The 8,547-nt window shown below is 43.3% G+C and overlaps 1 pseudogene; it reads right to left on the bottom strand.

Moving 5' to 3' along the window:
• Nucleotides 1-7,866: 7,866 nt before the first annotated feature.
• On the bottom strand, nt 7,867-8,131 carry LOC120242165 (annotated as a pseudogene).
• Between the last annotated feature and the right edge of the window lie 416 nt (nt 8,132-8,547).

The raw sequence follows: 8,547 nt of genomic DNA on the forward strand, positions 1-8,547 counted from the left end.
CCATGAAAAAGAAGACTTAATTAGGACAAAGATTTTGTTCCCAAAAGAGGTGCCAAGATGGACCACAGTAACTGAAACCATGGAAAATAAAATCCTGGATGGGGGGGGGGAACTGCTATCACTCAAAAAATATATATTATTACAAATGACAAGGGAATTAAAATATCTACTTTACATAAAGGAAGACAGTAATGGAAGAATGAAACAAAAGAGACATGAGACACAAAACAAGTAGCAAAATGGTAGAAGTCCTTCCTTATTAGTATATATGCAATATAAATTGATTAATACTTCAATTAAAAGGCAGAGATGGACAGAATGCATTATCAGAAACCAAACCGTGATCTAAGAACATGCTGTCTACAAGAGACTCACTTTAGATTCAAAGACACAAACCAATTGAAAGTAAACAATGGAAAATTATATTCCATGAAAAGAGTAAACAGAAGAGAGCTGGAGTCACTAAAACAGTATTAGACAAAACAGACAATTAAGATAAAAATAGTTATGAGTCACAAAGAAGGACACTATATAGTCACAAAAGGGCCAATCCATCTAGAATGTATTATAATTATAAACTTATACACACTTAACAATGAAGCCACAAAATACATAAAGCAAAAACTGACAGCATTGAAAAGAGATGTAGAAAATTTAATACATGGAGATTTTAATACCCCACTTATTTTTTTAAGCGTTTCGTTTATTTTTGAGAGAGAGAGAGAGACAGCATGAGCAGAGGGTCAGAGAGGGAGACACAGAATCCGAAGACAGGCTCCAGGCTCTGAGCTAGCTGTCAGCACAGAGCCCGACGTGGGGCTCAAACCCACAAACTGCGAGATCATGACCTGAGCTGAAGTCGAATGCTTAACCGACTGAGCCACCCAGGTGCCCCAGTATGTTCTCTAATCAAATCCAAAAGAGAAACCGCAAGAATCACTTCATAACCTTCATCCCAAAGACTTGGCATATTGAAAAGCATATCAATGTAAGAGTGTTCTCTAAAGCACCAGGAGGAACTTTATCAGAAACAGAAGACATCATGAAGGAGACAATTTTCCTAAAAGCCTTAGACTACACAGCAAGTGGTTAGCCATGAACAGATTCTACCCAAGACCTTGAAAACAGGGTATAGGCAAACCAGGAGTCACGGATTGACACACGCTTCTTTATCTTTTCCTCCTCCTTTTCTTGGCTTTCTTTTGTCTCTGTTAGTTTAGAGCTTTTATTGCTAAAATTAAATACCTAAAGTTTCCATCCTTAATATATGGTACTTTGGGTAAATATGGATGATAAACAAAGAAAGTGTGACATAAAACTGTTAATATCAAATTTCATTTCTTTGCAGACTTAGGATGGGGATGAAACTTATTTTCCCTCCTAACCCAGGTGGGCTAGTTCAGAATTAACAGAATACCATTGACTGGGTGGCTTAAACAACAAACACATGTTTCTTACCGTTTCTGGAGACTAGAAGTCTAAGATCAGAGGGCCACATGGTTGGGTTCTTGGTGAAGTCCCTTTTCCTGTTTTACACATGACCACCTTCTTTATCTTCACATGGTGGTGAGCAAAAAGAGAAGCAAGCGCTCTCCTATCTCTTTGTTTTTAATGTTTTTATTTATTCCTGAGAGAGAGAGAGAGAAACAGTGTAAGCAGGGGAGGGTCAGAGAGAGAGGGAGACACAGAATCTGAAGCAGGCTCCAGGCTCTGAGCTGGCAGCACAGAGCCCGACGTGGGGCTCGAACCCATGGACCATGAGATCATGACCTGAGCTGAAGTCAGATGCTTAACCGGCTGAGCCACCCAGGCGCCCCTCCTATCTCTTCTTATAGGGGCACTAATTCCATCATGAGGGTTCCACCCTGATGACATAATTACCTCCCAAAGGCCCCATCTCCAAATACCATCACATGGGGGAATTAGGGTTTCAACATATGAATTAGGGGGGGTATAAACATGCAAACCATACAGCAAGTACTAACATGACTTAGAGGTACTGTTCAAGACCTTCAGATAAGTCTCATGTTAATACTTGTCTTCACAGTCATTCTCTATATCCTCATTTGGGCAGCCACTCACTTGACAAATGATTGGTATTTAACCACAAAGATAAAAGTCATGGGGAGCTTTGATGCTTATTCTTTTTTTTTATTTTTTAATGTTTTGTTTATTTCTGAGAGAGAGAGAGAGAGGAGAGAGAGAGAGAGGCAGTGTGAGCAGGGGAGGGTCAGAAAGAGAGGGAGACAAAGAATCCAAAGCAGGCTCCAGGCTCTGAGCTAGCTGTCAGTACAGAGCCTGACACGGGGCTTGAACTCACAAACTGTGAGATCATGACCTGAGCTGAAGTTGGACGCTTAACCGACTGAGCCACCCAGGCACCCCTCTTTGATGCTTATTCTTACCAGACTCTGAGATAGCAATCTTTAGGAGTAATGTAGACCTAGTGAACTAAACAGACTACGATGTGGTCAAACCAAGATATGAAACTTGGTGTTCCTGTTAACTGAGAGCTTTTGAGACCCTGAAAGACTGGACATTTTCCCTTGATGACCTGGCAGGTGTCTGTCCTCCAGCTCCTCTGCCTTCTTGCACAGGACTTTAGCCCAATTTGATCTTCTCCATCACTCCAGGGAAAATCCAGATTGCTCAAGGTATGGCTGCTAAGTCTCTAGAACAATTCCTCTCTATTCCCAAAACTGAACTTCGACAGACGCCTCTTGCTCAAGTCTTATAAAGCATTCCACTCTTTTCTTCTAAATTGACGGCTCCTTGAGATTTCTCATGCCAGGCATTCTCTAATAAAAGCTTGTGCTAACACTCTTGGGTTATTTTTTTCCTACATAAACAATAATTAAACATTCTAAACTGCCCTCTGGGAGAATGCTTGGGCTCTCTTTTTGAATCAGCACCGAAAGTCTGATTACGGTAAAGAAACAGAGCAGCTTATCAACATCTGTAGGAGATAATTCAGAAGTTAATAGTGACAATGAAATAATGAAGAAATCTGAGAACTAGAACACAAAATAGAAGGTTTTATTAAAAAACTTTTTTTAGGGGTGCCTGGGTGGCTCAGTCCATTGAGCGTCCAACTTCAGCTCAGGCCATGATCTTGTGGTTCATGGGTTTGAGCCCCATGTTGGGCTCTGTGCAGACAGCTCAGAGCTTGGAGCCTGCTCTGGATTCTATGTCTCCCTCTCTCTCTGTTCCTCCCCTGCTCGTGCTCTCTCTCTCAAAAATAAATAAAGATTAAAAAATAAAAAAAAAATTTTTAATGTTTGTAATTTTGAGTCGGAGAGTAAGTGGAAGGGGGTGGTGCAGAGTAAGAGGGAGACATAGAATCCAAAGGAGGCTCCAGACTAGGAGCTGTCCACACAGAGCCTGATGTGGGGTTTGAGATGTGAGATCATGACCTGAGCTGAAATCAACCACTTAACTGACTAAGCCACCCAGGTGCCCCCAGAATTGAATGGCTTTAAAATTATGTTTGAGATCCACTTTTGGGTCCCTAATCATTTGTGTCTCTTATAAAATAGATTTCTGAGCTTCTGCACAGCAAAAGGCCCCTTACCATCTTTCAGTGGATGAAACCCTAAAGCTCAGGAGGTAAGTGACTAGACCAGGGCCACACGTTGAGGGAGTGGCAGAATTCTGAAGGAGTCAGGACTCTAGATTCCACGTGTTACTGCACAATCCCGTTCTCAACCCTGCAGTTGTTCTGTATGTAAGATACCATATATAGGCTACGTTTAATCTTTGGGGACACAGATGTATTTCTAGAGTCCCTGAATGAGATTTATATGCTGAGCTATCCTTTTTTATTGACAAGCAAAGAACAATAGAGAGGATGCACGACAAAGGAAACAACCCACAAAACTAATAGGCAACAACGGAATGGGAAAAGATAGTTGGAAACGACATATCAGATAAAGGGTTGATATCCAGAATCTATAAGGAACTCACCAAACGCCACACCCGAAAAACAAATAACCCAGTAAAGAAATGGGCAGAAGATAGGAACAGACACTTCTCCAAAGAGGTCATCCAGATGGCCAACAGACACATGAAACGATGCTCAGCATCCCTCCTCATCAGGGAAATACAAATCAAAACCACACTGAGATACCACCTCACGCCAGTCAGAGTGGCTAAAATGAGCAAAGCAGAGAACTCTAGATGCTGGAGAGGATGTGGAGAAACGGGCACCCTCCTACACTGTTGGTGGGAATGTAAACTGGTACAGCCCCTCTGGAAAACAGTGTGGAGGTTCCTCAAAAAAAAAACAATAGAACTCCCATATGACCCAGCAATAGCACTGCTAGGAATTTACCCAAGGGATACAGAAATGCTGAGGCATAGGAGCACATGTACCCCAATGTTCATAGCAGCACTCTCCACAATAGCTAAAACATGGAAAGAGCCTAAGTGTCCATCAACAGACGAATGGATCAAGAAGATGTGGTTTATCTATACCATGGAATACTACATGGCAATGAGAAACAATGAAATCTGGCCATGTGTAGCAACATGGATGGACCTTGAGGGTGTTATGCTGAGCGAAATAAGTCAGGCAGAGAAGGACAAATACCATATGTTTGCACGTATAGGAGGATTAGGAGGAACTTGACGGAGGACCAAGGGGGAGAAGAAGGGCGGAAATGGTGGGGGAAAGGGAGAGAGGCAAACCATGAGAGACTCTTGAATGCTGACAAAAACTGAGGACTGATGGATGTGGGGGGGAGGGGGGGATGGGCATGAAGGAGGGCACTTTGGGGATGAGCACTGAGTGTTATGTAAAAACTAATTTGACAATAAACTATTTGTAAAAAAAAAAAAAATAAAATAAAATAGATTTCTGGATTCTACCCAAACCTACTAAGTCAGCATTTTCGGGCCAAGGTCTGGGGATCAAAACTTAATCAAGTGTCTCAGGTAGGTCTTATCATCAGGGGGGTTTGGAATACGTTGTTGTAGAATTGTGTTTGCAAATAGGACTGACTATGGGAGCTTTCAAAGTTACAGCTCCCGGATCCCATTCTGAGGATTCTGCACCTAAATGTGTAGTGAGGAGAGTGCGTGCGTTATTTAAAACTTTTTAGGTGATACACAATAATGGCACTGCCTTCCCTGGAGACTTGTTAGAAATGCAGACTTTTGGGGCACCTGGGTGGCTTAGTCAGTTAAGCGTCCGACTTTCGCTTAGGTCATGATCTCGTGGTTCGTGGGTTCGGGCCCCGGCGTTGGGCTCTGTGCTGACTGCCAGCTCAGAGCCTGGAGCCTGTTTGAGTCTGTGACTCCCTCTCTCTCTGACCCTCCCCTGCTCACGCTGTCTCTCTCTCTCTCTCCTAGAAATAAATAAAACATTAAAAAAAAAGAAAAGAAAAATACAGACTTTCAGGTACCTCCATGGTCTGAGCCAGATTCCTAGGTGGCTGGTATGCATATTGAGGTTTGAGAAGCACTGTCCTGGGGTACTTGGAGGGGCAGGTATTTCATTCCCAACTTTATGTGGGACAAGCACAGGCCTCCTTCCAGAGGGGAGGCACTGAGCCACCTGTAAGAAGGAGCCCACCACACCTTTTTGGGTTCTGGGTAATATGTGCTTTGAAAAAAGTTATTACTGAAGAGGAAATTGGAAATAGGCAAAGGGGAAGTGCTGCTGTGGAAGAGGAAGTGGGAGTGTGTGTGAGCGAGGCTGGGGGTTCAGAGTGTAGGGGTTACAATACGGTGAGAAGGAATGTTGGGGGACTGTCTTGAAAGCGTATGCTAATGTGAGGCTGCTGGGAGGGGTTCATGGCTGAAGAGGCTCAGCTTGCCTTGGGGTCCCCACTGCTCTCAGGAGGGACCACTTTGTCTCCCTAAGATCTGAATTTGAACTGCGAGCAACAAGGACAATAACTTTGGCAAGGGACAAATTGCTTTCAGCTTTATGATGGGAAAACTGGGAAGAGACATTGTTTTCCTATACTGAACATTAGAAACAAGTTCATGTTTAATGTTTCATTTGTAATACTACATTTATTTAAAACAAAATGACCATCCTTAGAATTCACTTGTCAAAGTACCTGGGTCGCTCAGTCAGTTAAAGGTCCCACTTCAACTCAGGTCATGAGCTCACGGTTTGTGAGTTCCAGCCGCGGTCAAATTCTGGGCTGACAGCTCGGAGCCTGGAGCCTGCTTCGAATTGTGTCTCCATTTCTCTCTGCCGCTCTCGTCTCCCAAAAATAAATAAACATTAAAAAAAAAAAAAAAAAAAGAATTCAACTCTCTTGCTGGCTGTCCTAAAGCTTTTCTGTTTGACTGCATTTCAGTCCGGGGTCTGGATTTCAAGGAGAAGGAAGACAATTCACAGGGAAATGGGAAGATCAAATGCTTGGCAAATAAATGTTGCCATGCTACACAGATAAGTCTTTCTGATGTAAAAAGTTCTCTCTGGTAAAAGCTCTCTTTCCAGTACAGGCCCCCTATCTAAATTCTTTTAGGCAGTTAAGGGGGGAGGATAAAAGCTCTTTTCGAGTCGGCTGGGCCTCAGTTATCTTCAGCTGGAAATAATCTACATGCCGAAGAGGCACATTTTTGAGGCCGCTTGCCCTGAACCTTATCACTTACCATATAGTCTAGCCATTCCACTCCTGGGTACTTACCTGAGAAATGAAAACGTATGTCCACAGAAAGAGTCCTACAGGAAAGTTCAGAGCAGCTTTACCGTTTTATCTGTAATGGCCTCAAACTGGAAACAACATAAATGTCAATAAACAGAAAAAGTGATAAAGTACGTTCACACAGTGGAAAGCTACAGAATGATAAAAAGAGCGAAGTGCCAATATCAGCAACAACATGGCAAATCTCAAAAACATACTGAGCAGGGGCGCCTGGGTGGCTTAGTCAGTTAAGCGTCCGACTTTCGCTTAGGTCATGATCTCGCGGTTCGTGGGTTCAAGCCCTGCGTCAGGCTCTGTGCTGACTGCCAGCTCGGAGCCTGGAGCCTATTTCAGAGTCTGTATCTCCCTCTCTCTCTGACCCTCCCCTGCTCACGCTGTCTCACTCTCTCTCCTAGAAATAAATTTAAAAAAAAAAAAAAACATACTGAGCAAAAGAAGCCAGATGCAAAAGCCTACACGTGGTGTAATTCCACTTATGTGAAACTTTAGAACAAGTAATAGTTACCTATGGTGATAGACATCAAAACAATGGCTGCCTAGAGGTGGGTGCGTCGATGGATGAGATTGGCTGAGAAGGGGCAGGAGGAACTTTCTGGGGCAATGGGAACATTCTATATTTGACAGGCGTGGGTTACATGCGTGTATACATTTATTAAAAGTCTCATCAGGGGTGCCTGGCTGGCTTGGTCAGTGAGCATGTGAGTCTTTATCTAAGGGTTGTAAGTTCAAGTCCCACATCAGGTGTGGCAATTACTTAAAATCTTAAAAAAAAAAAAAAAGACCTTTCATCAGACTGTTTTCTTAAGACTTGTGCATTTCAGAGAATGTGAATTAGGCCTCACCCAGAGGTGGGGGGAGGGAGGAAACAAATCCCTGTCCTCATGGCAAGTCCCTGTCCTCAGTTCAATAAGCAAAATAAGGGATGAATACCTATGGAGAAAAGCGAAGCCGGGAAAAGAAGGATTATGATTTTATTTTATTATTTATTTATTTATTTAGGGAGGATTGCAATTTTAAGTAGAGTGGTAAGACCTTGTAGAGATGGTAGCATTTGAACAGACTTAAAAGAGAGGAAGGGTAAAAATGTCCAACGAAATACTAAAGAACTGAATTGGGCAGCATAATGAGGGGATCATACTGGACTAAGCATGATTTATCTCTGGAACACAAGGATGATCCAACATACAAAAAAATTTTTTTAAATCTAAAATCTGTTTATTGGGATAGTTTCCCAATGGTTCCCATATTGATTCAGGGTGATTTTGGTCCTGAAGGAGCATCCTTCTGTAAGCTTCGCTGTTCCTCCTGTGGGCTGGCACAGGACAGTGGAGCAGCCCACGCACAAAACCACCGTCCATGAAGTAGGAGTTGGGGCTCTGCACCAGGTGTTCCTTCTTGTGCTTTCTCTCCTCTTCCGGGGACGGGTGTGGGAGGTCCTGCATGAGGAACATGTTCGCCCGGGCAGGTAGTCATTGCCGGAAAGCTTCAACATACAAAAATTGATCAATGTAATATATCACATTAACAGGATGAGGGGGGAAAATCAATCATCTTAATTGATATAGAAAAAGCATTTGACAACTAAAGTGTTAGTTGTGCTCATGGTCTGAGGGTCCATGGTTGGCGGTATAGCGAGTGTAAAGACCCTGAAGCAGTAAACAGCAAATATATTTGAAAACAGCAAGACGGTGGGTCTGGCATGTTTGAAAAGGTGTAGAAGGGGACAGGCTGTAGGAGCGGAAGTCAGAGAAGGGGCCCGGCTTGTGTGAGGGGGAGGCGCAGTGGGTGCGGTGCTACCGGAGGGCATTCAGGGGGGGCATGGACATGACCTCACTTTCTTTTCAGAAGATCCCTCTGGCTTTTCTGCTGGGAACAGACCACAAGG

This window comes from Hyaena hyaena, unplaced genomic scaffold, assembly GCF_003009895.1.
Source record: "Hyaena hyaena isolate Hyena2069 unplaced genomic scaffold, ASM300989v1 scaffold_303, whole genome shotgun sequence".
Lineage (NCBI taxonomy): Eukaryota > Metazoa > Chordata > Mammalia > Carnivora > Hyaenidae > Hyaena > Hyaena hyaena.